The sequence below is a fragment of the Pleurodeles waltl genome, chromosome 2_1 (genome assembly GCF_031143425.1).
Source record: "Pleurodeles waltl isolate 20211129_DDA chromosome 2_1, aPleWal1.hap1.20221129, whole genome shotgun sequence".
Lineage (NCBI taxonomy): Eukaryota > Metazoa > Chordata > Amphibia > Caudata > Salamandridae > Pleurodeles > Pleurodeles waltl.
The window spans coordinates 464,848,663-464,862,087 of NC_090438.1; positions in this window are offsets into that span (position 1 = coordinate 464,848,663).

Below are 13,425 nucleotides of genomic sequence, written 5' to 3' on the forward strand. Positions count from 1 at the left end.
TGGGGCTTGCATGACGGGGCATGAGAAGTGGTATCCAATGCTGGATCTATAGCAAAATTAAGGTTCCCGCCCATTAAAATATGATCTATGTCAAAGCGATCAATATGGGAGTAAATGTCTTGAAAAAGCCCCACAACAATTACATATCAGCCGGTGGGATCCACCTCGGTTGACAGTGGTCGAAAAGGCATAGATTTTTGGACCAGAAGACAAACCCCACGGGAGTAGGTGCTATAACGGAAGTAAGATTAACAGTGCAATATGGGTGAAAACTGCCTAAAGGGAACATGGTAATGAACCAGTGAGAAGTCCTAAGTAGTGGCGGGGTATGACAATCAAAGGGTGAATAGCATGGTCATGAAACTAGCAGCAGTGTGTGCTCAAACAGACTCATCTAGTCAGGAGGGAAGAGCTCCACGCTCGAGGCGGGTCCCACATCAGGATCATTATTGCCACGGGCAAAGTCATGGGGTGGGCCTTTTGGCCGAGGATGTTGCATACAAAACATCATGACTTCTTTGGGGTTGTCAAAGTACCGAATTTTACTGTTAACCTCAGCCCTCAACTGGGCTGGATAAATCATGCCATAACGTACACCAGCTTTACGAAGCAAAGCTTCGACCTTGGTGAATTTTCACCTGGCTTCCTGCACCTCAGGGGTCAAATCGGGAAGGAGGACACTGTAGCACTCTGATACTGTAAAGGAGCTTTCTCTCTGGCAAGTCGGAGGGTGATGTCTTGGTCCCTGAAATTCAGCAGATGGGCAATTTTCAAGCAGTCAGGGACCCCGGGGGGCAATTTAGGGCCCAAGTTAGGGTGTGCTCTTTCCACTATGAAGATTGAGGTGAAGCCTTGGTGCCCTAATAAATCCGTCAGAAACTTCTCTACAAATAGATCAAGCCAGCTGGTGTTAGTAGATTCAGCAATTCCGGCAATGCGCAAGTTGTTGTGGTGCCTTTTGGCCTCCAAATCTTTGTTCTTTATGGCCACAGTCCTCAGCCTAACCTCCACCTTCTCAAGACACTTTCACAGTGACGCTGTGTCATCCTCAATGGCGGAAATTCGACCCTCCACACCGTCCAGGCGTGATTGTTGTTTGTTCAGGTGACCGCTCATGCTATTGAGTCTGGTAGTCAGGGAGTCAAATCCGATGCCGATGGCGTGAAACACAGCCCTCAACTCCGTCAATATGGCCTCTGCTCCCAACGATCGGTCACAAACCTGACCACTCTGGGCCTCCTCCAGGACTCGCATCAGAGCTGTGGCCGTGTCTGTTTGCTGTTTTTTGTCAAATGTGAGTCTCTGTTGTTTTGGATCGTCACTGCCCATGGCCACCAGTGGCCCCCCAAAAGCGCACCACAGCTCCGGTGGAGTGCCACGAAGTAGCCGACGGTAGCTCCAAAAGGCGGTTGATGCAACTATCTCCCACAGCAGCAGGACACCACCAGATCAATGGATAAAGGACTCAGTGAACTCTCATATATGGGGGGCCTCCAACAGAACAATGGAAAGGAGGCACAAGATACGAGCTGTCTGGTCTACTCAAGTTTGTATTTATAAGACCTCCAGATTGTCCATTAAGATGCACGTAGGCCCCAGTACAAACCGGGGTATAACCCCACAGGAGGTACGCAATGTGCCAATGGAGAGGAGGGGGAAAGCCAGCCCCAGTACACATGTCAGCTCTCCCACCTGGAGGAGGGTAAATTAGCCAGTATCAAAGGAGGCTGCAATTAGCTGCAACATCACATCCACCCTCTCAGCCGAGAGTCGGATCAGCCAGAATCTCCTTACCGGTGTTTTGTTGTTTGGGGGAAAGGGGCCACCAGCTGGTGATCCCCCAGCGGGACAGCACCACAGGGCGGCCCAGCAACCTCAGGGTCACCCGAGGCCCATGTCGCCTCAGGGCCTCCGAGGTGTGTAGGTTGGCGGACGGGTGCCACAACAAATACTGCAGTTGCGCCCATTGTATGTGCTGCAGCAGCCCCTCACCTAGTGCCCCCCCTGCTCTTCACCACAGATCGGGCAGCATCTGCCCAATCTGAGGTCCCAGGCATCTTCAATCACTGATGTTAGGGGATCCTCTGCCGGAGCTTCAGACCCGCACAACCATTAGGGTCGGCAGCTTGGCCATGCCCCCCATAAGCTCTTTTTATAAAATACTTTATTCACAACTTCCACTCTGCACGGCCATCTTTTTTTTCTTATCTTTGCTGCTATTTTTCATGAATTTAAGATATTTTCTAAGCTGTTTTATTCCTTGTGAGGTTGCGGTTAGAGTGTATTTTTTATTGCACAGAGGGTTGCTTACTAGCATGGGGGTTTCTTTTAGGAGCCGAAGTGGTGGGAAGGAGGATTCTGGTTGGCAGCGATGTTTATTTAAACCACATGACTGCGGAGGGTTTAAGGCCCATCTTGGTCAGTATTCTAGTAGTTATGGAGGCGGGACATAAAAGCAGGGGCACAGCCATGCCAGCGGCGCCCCAAAGGTATGCCAAAGGCAAGCACATCCGTGCCCATCTATGACTGGATGATGCCAGGGGCCAGGACCTCTGATTTGTGTGCGCCAAATGTTATCACCTACACAACTTGTGAACTTTTGAGCTTGCACCTAGATCCTTCCAGTGCCTGCAATGGGTCCATACATTTAAGTAAGTTGGACACCAGGTGTAGCCATTGTGGTTTCTCTGCTTCATCCCTCTCACCTACATCAGATAGGACTTACCCTGCAGCAGCAAAGTATGACTTGTTTTTCTCTTAATTGTAGGTCGATGATTAGGCATAAAATTGAACAGCATGGTTTTGTGGAGGAACTATGACCTGATGCTTTTTTCCGAATTGAATCATTGCTTAATGAAGATTCCGCTCCAGATATACTTTAGGCCATTCCGCAGGGCTACGTAATGATTAGGCAAGGTCGGCCACTATGATAGAGGGGGAGACATTGCAGTAATTTTTAAAAGTGATTTTAAATGCCCTTTTTCAGAACTCCCTATTGAGGGATGTGAAGCTTCTGTTTTTTCTCTGAATCACTTTGTTGTGTTGGGAGTTCCTATTTACCACCCTCATGGGTTGAGTCTAGCTTCTCTACTGAGTTACCAGATGGACTATCCCCCTTGCACTGCGCTAATCCCACTTGATGGTTGTAGGTTGAAGGTGAATTTTAATAATCCAGCTGTCAGATAGCCAAAACATTAACGGGTGAATTAGAAAGTCTACAGATCTATCAGCTCGTCTCTAATCCTACACATGTAATAGGTCAAATTAAAGACCTTGTATTCACCAATAAAGCAATGATGGCAATCTGTGCACCTGTTCCTCTGGTGTGGTAAATTCCCATTTATTTCATGCCAGGGCACCAATAGTCTCCACTCCTGCCCCTTATTGGGCTGTGGAACGGTCTAAAGTGACTCCCATAAAGCTTAAACAGGTTTAAAAAACATATCAGCCCGAAGGAGGATCTTGACCAGATTGCTGTACTGAATAAACAAGCTGCCCAAAGACAAAAGCCTTTCCCAGAATGGTTTAAAGATGAACTCCTTATCTTAAAAAATAATTGCAAAAGATTAGGGCGCATTTGGTGGCAAAATTATGAACCCCTTGTGAGGCAAATTATAAAGTGGCTCAAAATAAATTTCACCAGCTTATTCTCAGACATGGTAAAATATTTTTCACAGAAGATATTAGCTGCTAATAATTTGTTGCGTGAAATCTTTAATTTTTTATGTCTTTTGCTTCGGTGTCACACTCCTTTCTACCCTTGGAAGAGAGCTGTAATGCACTAGCTTTCTTCTTTGGGAAAAAAGTAGAAAAAATGTATCTGTCCTTTCCCACAGAAGCCAGGTGTCATCCACAGATGGGGTTGTGGTCTGTTTCACCAGGCACCAGCGCTAAGCTAGAACAATTTTGCCCAATTCTTTCCACAGATTTGGCTTTGCTCTGCTGTCTTGTCAAATCTGGCTCACCTCTGGATGTAATTTACCCTGCTATTTTGGAGCAGGACTGTGAAATTATCCAACCTCTTGTTAGCAAAGTGATTAATCTCTCCCTGTCTTCTGGCCTGATCCCACAACAATGGAAACACACTATGGTGGTACCTTTGCTGAAGAAATCTCTTCTGGATCCGTCTATGCCTGCAAACAATTGGATCATATCCTTGCTACCTATTTTTAGCAAATTGGCAGAAAAGCATGGGAATAAGCAACTCTCCATTTTAATGGAAGAAAAGAAGATTTTGCATAGCACTCAATCAGGTTTTTGCCCGTCCTGTAGTACAGAGTCAGCTCTGCTGCTTGCTGCCAAATCTGCAAGGCAGATTATGGATGAGAGCAACACGGCTGCCATTCTTACGCTCGACCTCAGTGCCTTTTTTGACACTATGGTGGTCATTACAACCCTGGCAGACGGTGTTAAAGGTGTGCCAATACCGCAAACAGGCCAGCGGACAAAAAAAGGGAATTATGACCCTGGCGGAAACCGCCAACAAAGACAGCCACTTTAACACACCGCCGGCCACGGCGGTACAGACGAGCAGCGCAGCGGACACCGCCAACAGACAGGCAGAAGACAATGTACCGCCCACACTATTACAACCTACCAGTCCGCCACCTTTTCCGGGGCGAATTCACCGTGGATAAAAACACGGCGGAAACAGTTACTGCAATGGGAAAACGCTCACCTCAACACATCCCACGAGGAACGAGGACTCCATGGAGCCCGAATTACACATTCTACCGCCCTTGTATTCCTACGAAGACCAACGCCAGCGCGGGCGAAGACAACGGTGAGTACTGCACCTACGACATAGGGGAGGGGGAGGCAAAAGTTAGGGGAACACACACGAAACACCCCCACCCCCACCCTCGCATATTACAACACACACACCAATGCATGTACAAAAATCACAGTAATAACCCACAATCCCCCCGGAAGAATGCAAAGACAAAACAAAATCAGTTCAAACATTGTAATGTATCAATACACATGTGTCAAAAATATACAGATATATTATAAAATCAGTCAGAAATATATACATTACGAGAAGTAGTGCAGATATGCACATATCAATGTCCGTGCACCACTAGTCCAAAAATGCATGGGCGAGGCCCACAGTAGATACCTGTCCACAATCGGAGAGAACACTGCCGGGGCATCAGATAGAAATACTACAGGCACCTCAGGGGGAAGGGAAGGCACCTCAGCCGGATGAGTGCAAAGCCAGATCCACGACGGGGCTCCATGCCCATTGATGTATACTGAGGAGTGCAAAGCCACAGTCTCTACAGTGGGTGGCTTGCCCACTGTACCATCCTGGGGAGTGCAAAGCCACAGTCTATCAAGTCTCTACAGTGGGTGGCTAGCCCACTGGACCATCCTGGGGAGTGCAAAGCCACAGTCTCTCAAGTCTCTACAGTGGGTGGCTTACCCACTGGACCATCCTGGGGAGTGCAAAGCCACAGTCTCTCAAGTCTCTACAGTGGGTGGGTTGCCCACTGGACCATCCTGGGGAGTGCAAAGCCACAGTCTCTCAAGTCTCTACAGTGGGTGGGTTGCCCACTGGACCATCCTGGAGAGTGCAAAGCCACAGTCTCTCAAGTCTCTACAGTGGGTGGGTTGCCCACTAGACCATCCTGGGGAGTGCAAAGCCACAATTTTGCAAGTAGATGACAGCCGCCACTGGCTCTGGAGGGGGACTGGTGCCCAGACTGGATTAGTCTCCCTGTGAAAGTTCCTGTCCCGTCACTGTCCCAGCTGCACATGGAATTACGATGCTTGATGTGGCGGTCTTTTCATTCTTCCCCGGTGCATGCCCTGTTCAGAAGTGCTTTGCCATGGCGGTCTCTGGACTGTTCAGCGGTGCTTTGCCATGGCGGTCTCTGGACTGTTCAGCGGTGCTTTGCCATGGCGGTCCCTGGACTGTTCAGCGGTGCTTTGCCATGGCGGTCTCTGGACTGTTCAGCGGTGCTTTGCCATGGCGGTCCCTGGACTGTTCAGTGGTGCTTTGACATGGCGGTCCCTGGACTGTTCAGCGGTGCTTTGACAAAGCGGTCTCTGGAACGGGCATTGCTGTGTGGCATGACGTTCCCTGGACTGGGCATTGGTGTGTGGCATGACGTTCCCTCATAGCCCAGCGGGGCTGTGGCAGCCGGGGCCCTCCTGGGAACTGACTCCGGCGGTGGTCTCCTGACCAGTGATGATACTTGGGCCCTCCTGGGCAATGACTCCGGCGGTGGCGGTGGTCTCCTGACCAGTGACGATACTTGGGCCCTCCTGGGCAATGACTCTGGCGGTGGTCTCCTGACCAGTGACGATACTTGGGCCCTCCTGGGCAATGACTCCGGCGGTGGTCTCCTCACCAGTGACGATACTTGGACCCTCCTGGGCAATGACTCCGGTGGTGGTCTCCTTACCAATGACAATACTTGGGCCCTCCTGGGCAATGACTCCGGTGGTGGTCTCCTGACCAGTGACGATGCTTGGGCCCTCCTGGGCGATGACTCCGGCGGTGGTCTCCTGACCAGTGACGATACTTGGGCCCTCCTGGGCACTGACTCCGGCGGTGGTCTCCTGACCAGTGACGGTACTTGGGCCCTCCGGGGGCGATGACTCCGGCAGTGGTCTCCTGACCAGTGACGATACTTGGGCCCTCCTGGGCACTGACTCTGGCGGTGGTCTCCTGACCAGTGATGATACTTGGGCCCTCCTGGGCAATGACTCTGGCGGTGGTCTCTGGACCAGTGACGACGTTGCTGGCGGTGGCGTCTCGACCGCCGGGAAGGATGCTGCCCTTCTCCGCCGTGATACTCACAACAGGCTGTGCAGACTTCCTCTGGCCCTTCCCCACCTTTGGAGGAGTCACAGCTGACTCTGCAATCCCCTTGGGACCCTTGTGAGTTGTTTTCCCTCCAGGAGTCTTCACAGGGTCCCGTCAGCCACTTTCCAATTTCAGAGCCTTTACAGGGGGTGGGCTGCCAGTGCCTTGGCTCCGGGTCATACTGCCTGCCCTGGTGGCCGGTGCACTCCACACACCTTGAACAGGCACCACTAGTATTGGAAGCTTTTTGGCTGAGGCGCTACGATGGGACTGATGAATTGGAGGGGGGGGGGCAAAAGGTCAACTTTACAGAGGGACAGTTTCTGACGAACACTGGGATGGGTAGTTGGAGGGGGCCTGGGAGTGGAGGAAGAGGAGGTGGTTGTAGGAGGAGTCACTTTAGGTGTTTTGAGTGCAGGTGCAGGTACTGGAGTCTGTCGTGAGGTGGATGGATGTTGGGTGTGTGGGTGCTCGCGTTTGTGTACTTTTGGAGGGGGCATCACAGACACACTGGGAGAGGACACAGGGGACGTGTAAATGGGAGTGGAGGTGGTGAGTGCAGGTGAGCGGGAAGTCGTGCTGGGTGTTCTGTTGCGAGTCCTGGTGCCTGTAGATGTAGTGCATGCAGGTGAGAGTGTAGACGACACTGGGAGGGAGGAGAGAGAAGAGGAGGAGGGGGACACAGTGGAGGCAGTGGATGTTGTTGTGTCTGTATGTGTCTGATGCTTGCGTGAGTGCCTGTGGGTTGTGTGGTGCCTATGTTTGCTTGAGCTTCCCTTGTGTGTTGACTTGTGTGCATGGTGGTCTGTAGGTGTGCTTGGGATGGGCTGGGGTACAGGGGATTGGGTCTGGGTGGAGGAGGTTGGAGGGGGGAGGCTAGACACAGGGACAATGGCTGCCATCAGTGCTGAGGCCAGAGTTTGCAGGGTTCGCTGAAGGGCAGCCTGACCAGAATGAATGCCCTCCAGGAATGCATTACCATGTTGCAACTCTCTTTCTACACCCTGGATGGAATTCACAATGGTAGACTGCCCAACAGTGAGTGACCTGAGGAGGTCAATGGCCTCCTCACTGAGGGCAGCAGGGGGGATTGGGGCAGGGCCTGAGGTGCCAGAGGCGAAGGTGATGCCCACCCTCCTGGGTGAGCGGGCACGGGGCAAACGCTGAGGGGCTGCTGGGAGAGCGGTGCTGGTAGGGGAGGTGGCCGCTGTACCTGTAGAAGTGGGGTGCACAGATGGTGCCGCCACCACAAGGGAACTCACATCGGCGGACGAGTCCGTGTCGCTGCTTGGTGATCCGGTGGCCGACGTGAAGCTCCCCTCGCCCTCCGTCCCACTGGTGCATTCTGAGTCCGTGGTGTGGCCCTCCATGGCCATGTGGGATGCAGCTCCCTCGTGCTCCGGTGCCACTGTACCTCCGCCTGATGATGCTGATGGACAAAAGAACAGCGAAAGCACAAAAAGGGGGGGAAGACAGAAGAAGAACAGGTTGAGTGCATGGCATACCGCTACCGTTGGCGGACAAGACAGACACAGCAGCCCACTGCACTACGCCGTGCTCCTGGCCTCTGCAGATGCAATTCCTGGGATATGGCCTACATGGCTATGGTGGACATCTGCACACATGGATGCCACAGGGGCATATATACCTGTACTTGGCACTCTACTGCGGTGGTGTACAGTGCCACATGGGCTGCATTACAGAGGTGCCTAGTCTACGTATTTCTGCCTGGCCTAGGTACACCCACAGGCCTCCTCCCCCACCCAGACCCCTCCACTGCGCGCAAAGTCAGCTGAATGAGAGTGTACTCACCCCCTTGTGTCTGCTGTGATGCCCTCAAGCGCCCATCCAACTCAGGGTAGGATCCGGAACATCAGGGGGGTCATGGTGCGACGGGCACCACTCCCACGTTGGGAGGCCATCCCCAGCTGAGCCTCTGCCGTCTTCTTGCTGCAGCGGCGAATGTCCTCCCATCTTTTCCGGCAGTGGGTGCCCCGTCTCTGGTGGGCCCCTAGGGTCCGGATGTCCTTGGCGATGGCACACCAAATGTCCCTCTTCTGGTGGGCGCTGACCTACATGACATGCACAAGGGAAGACGAAAAGTCAATACCAACTGCACCGTCGATGTGAGTGGCTCCCCTCCCTACTCTAGCCATGTGGCCCATTCATTCACATGCATTTATGTTCCCTGAACTCTGCCCCCTTCCCTCTTACAACCAGCCCTCTCCACCCAGGCTTAGCCCTTACAACGTGCTCCCTTTGTACTAACCTGTTGGTCTGGAGGACCATAGAGTAGCGTGTACTGGGGGAGGACCCTGTCTACCAGTTTCTCCATCTCCTGAGCAGTGAAGGCAGGGGCCCTTTCCCCAGACACAGCAGCCATTGTCTCTTCCAGACCGAGATCACAGCAGCACTTGCAGTGTAGGTCCTCTCCTGTCGAAGATCAGGTATCTAGTGATTGAACAGATAGAAAATGGCGGTGACGTCCACGGCGGTGCGTATCATCACCGCTGGCGCACCTGTTCATTGGCTCCTGGGACCCATAGGGTCCTATGTTAACCAATGCAGCATTGCGCCGCGGTCTACGACCGCCTACCGCGACGGTGTGCATCGCCAGCGCAGTTACCCCACAATCCCATTGTCCCAGTTTAGAGGTCAGGCAGCTGTCATTTCAGGGTCCCACATGGCTTCATTTACTTCTGCGTCACACATAGATAGGCCTACACTCAACACACATACAGGAAGGTTTATGTGTTTGGTGTAGTCTTCTGTGTAACTGTGGGTACATACCTGGAAAAAATGTGACTTTATCGTCGCTGTTGTCCTTCGTAGGCGCCGTCATTTGGGACATTTGAGAAGATGGCGGAATCCTCTGGTGTACCAACCGCTGGTGGACCTGTTGACAATGGAAGAGCGATATGTAATCATCACCTACAGGTTTGACCGTGCCACTATCCAGGAACTATGTACCCAGTTGGAGCCAGACCTGATGTCACCAATCCACCATCCCACTGGAATCCCCCCTGACGTGCAGGTGCTGTCAGTGCTCCATTTCCTTGCAAGTGGGTCTTTTCAGACAACAGTGGCCATGGCATCAGGGATGTCCCAGCCTATGTTTTCCAATGTCTTGTCCAGAGTGTTGTCTGCCCTGCTGTAACACGTAAGGAGATACATCATTTTCCCTGAGGTGGAAAATTTGGCTACAGTTAAAGCTGACTTCTATGCCCTTGGACATATCCCCAACGTCATAGGTGCCACTGATGGGACCCATGTAGCTCTGGTCCCCCCCCACAGGAGTGAACAGGTGTACAGGAACAGGAAGAGTTATCATTCCATGAATGTACAGATGGTCTGTTTGGCAGACCAGTACATCTCCCAGGTTAATGCTATGTTCCCTGGCTCAGTGCATGACGCTTACATCCTGGGGAATAGCAGCATCCCTGATATGATGGGTCAACTCCAGAGGCACCGTGTGTGGCTAATAGGGGACTCTGGTTACCCCAACCTGTCATGGCTATTGACCCCAGTGAGGAATCCCAGGACCAGGGCAGAGGAATGCTACAATGAGGCCCAGGGGCGGACTAGGAGGGTGATCGAACGCACCTTCGGACTCCTTAAGGCCAGGTTCAGGTGCCTCCATATGACAGGTGGTTCCCTCTACTACTCACCTAAGAAGGTGTGCCAGATCATCATCGCCTGCTCGATGCTTCATAATTTGGCTTTGCGACGCCAGCTGCCTTTTCTGCAGGAGGATGGTCCAGATGACAGTGTTGTGGCAGCTGTGGAGCCTGTGGAGCCTGTGGAGCCTGTGGAGCCTGTGGACAGTGATGAGGAGGAAGCTGAGGAAGAAGACAATGACAACAGGGAGTCAGTCATACAGCAATATTTCCAGTGACAAACAGGTGAGAACATTTTCATTTTTACCATTACATTCACTGTCACACGTCCTCCTCTATCCTGTGTGTTATTTCATGGGATTATTTGGTAATTGAGTTGTTTCTTTCCATTACAGTTTCACAGGTGTGGTTACCAACGTGTGTCATCTACTTGCATCCTTCAAGGACTTGTGATGTGTGACATTGGTATGTTGCCTTTACATCTCACAATGCATTTTGACACTGTCATAGATATAAAATTTTACCAAATTATAGACTGATTTCCGATTGTTTTGTGTTTCAAGGGTGTTTATTGAAGTGCTCAAAAATGGGAGGGGGTGGTAAAATGGTGATGGGTGATGGCGGAGGAATGTCCATGGCAGAGTCCAGTCTATTAGTCTCACAGGTGCACTGCCCATATGGGCATAGGAAGTGGAGCCGGGGCAGTTTAAGTATGGACAGGGTAACAAAGTGGGACAGTGGGGGGACAATCAGGGTGGTCTCATTTCCTGGCGGGGGTCTTGCCATCTTGCTCTGTCCTGTTCCTGGCTCTCAGGGACCGCTTGCATGGTGGTTGTCTGTCTGCAGGGAGTGGGGTGCTGGTGTGGTGGTCCTGTGGCGGGGCGTCCTGTCCACTAGCGCCGGCGGAGGTGGTGGGCAGTTCATCATCCTGGCTAGTGTCAGGGGCCCCTTGGAGTGCCACGGTGTCCCTCAGGGTCTGCTGTATGTCCTTCAGCACCCCTATGATGGTCCTGAGCTCCACCCTGAACCCCAAATACTGGTCCGCCTGCAGGCGCTGGGTCTCCTGAAACTTGACCAGGACCGTCGCCATTGTCTCCTGGGAGTGGTGGTATGCTCCCATGATGGAGGATAGGGCCTCGTGGAGAGTGGGATCCCTTGGCCTGTCCGCCCCCTGTCGCACAGCAGCCCTCCCAGTTCCCCTGTGTTCCTGTGCCTCCGTCCCCTGGACCGTGTGCCCACTACCACTGCCCTCAGGTCCCTGTTGTTGTTGGGGTGGTGGGTTACCCTGGGTTCCCTGTAGTGGTGGACACACCGCTGATTGACCTGTCCTGGGTAGGGAGGTACGGGCCCGCTGGGAGGGTGCTGTGCTGGTGTTACCAGAGGATGGAAGGTCAGTGTTGGGCTGTGCCTGTGCAAGGAGAACCGACTGTCCCGAGGCCCACGATGGTCCGGGCTGGTCATCAGGCTCCAGTAGGGCAGAGCTGCTATCGTCACTGTGGGCCTCTTCTGTGGGTGGAGTGGTGTTGTCGGGACCCTCTGGTGTGGTGACGGTCCTTCGTGATCCTGCAGGGGCATAAGAGCATGATTATTGCATGTGTGTGTGTGATGGTGTGCAATGGGTGGGTGTGCGTGTACCCCAGTGCAAGCATTCCTGTGTGGGGGCTTGTGTGATGATGGTTAGGGGGTTGTTCTGGGTATGTGCAGTGGGCATGCTTAAGTGAGGGGTGTCCATTCTTAATTGTGTCATGCAGGGCTTGTTGTTGGGATGTGTAGTTTGTGTTATTAGTACATTAGTGAGGAGTTGGAGTGATAGGGGAGGAGGTGAGGGTGGGGGTGTGTGATAGCATGCAGGTAGGGTGGGGGATCGGATAGTTAAGATTTGACTTACCAGTGTCCCATCCTCCACCGACTCCTCTGAGGCCCTCAGGATGCATGATGGTCAAGACTTGCTCCTCCCATGTTGTTAGTTGTGGGGGTTGAGGTGGGGGTCCGCCGTCAGTCCGCTGAACCGCGATGTTATGCCTGGAGACCGTTGAACGCACCTTCCCCCGTAGGTCGTTCCACCTCTTCCTGATGTCCTCCCGATTTCTTGGGTTCTGTCCCACAGCGTTGACCCTGTCCACTATTCTGCGCCATAGCTCGATCTTCCTTGCTATGGATGTGTGCTGCTCCTGTGAGCCAAATAGCAGTGGCTCTACCCGGACTACATCCTCCACCATGACCCTGAGCTCCTCCTCGGAAAAGTGTGGGTGTCTTTGGCGTGACATGGGGTGGTGTGTGTGATGTGTGGGGCAGTGTGAGTGTTGATGTGTGTGGTGATGTGTAGTGGTGTGTGGTGTTTTGTGCGTGGATGTTGTGTGGGTGATGGTGTTGTGTGCCTCTGTATGGTGGGGTTGTCTTTGCTGTGCTGTCTCTCTGGCCTTCTTCTAAATTTCAGGTCGTAGGGGTTTGTGGGTGATGTGGGTGTGTGTTTTATATTGTGTTGGGTGTGTGGGAGTGGTGTTTGTATGTGTATCAGGTGTGTATATTTTGAATTGTCCAATGTGGCGGTGTTTTGGAGATGTGTGTGTATTCTGAGCGCGGCGGTGTGTACCGCCAATGGAATACCGCGGTTGAAAGACCGCCACGTGGATTTGTGGGTCGTAATAGCATGGACGTGTTTCTGTTGGCGTGGAGGTGGAGGATTTGTTTTCGCCAGTTTATCACTGACCTTTGGTGTGGCGGAGTTGTGTGGGTGTCTGAATTTCGGTGGATTCCGAGATGTGTGTCATAATAGCTGTGGCGGAATTCCGCGGCAGTGTATTGGAGGTCTTCTGCATGGCGGTAAGCGCATTTTACCGCCAATGTTGTAATGAGGTCCTATGTCACATAATATTTTTATCAAGTGGCTGCTGAACAGTGGTATTAGTGGCACTGCTCTGTTGTAGTTGACTTTCTTTCTGCAGAAACATACTTTTCAGGTGGCACAAAATTATTTTCAGTCATTGATTTGTT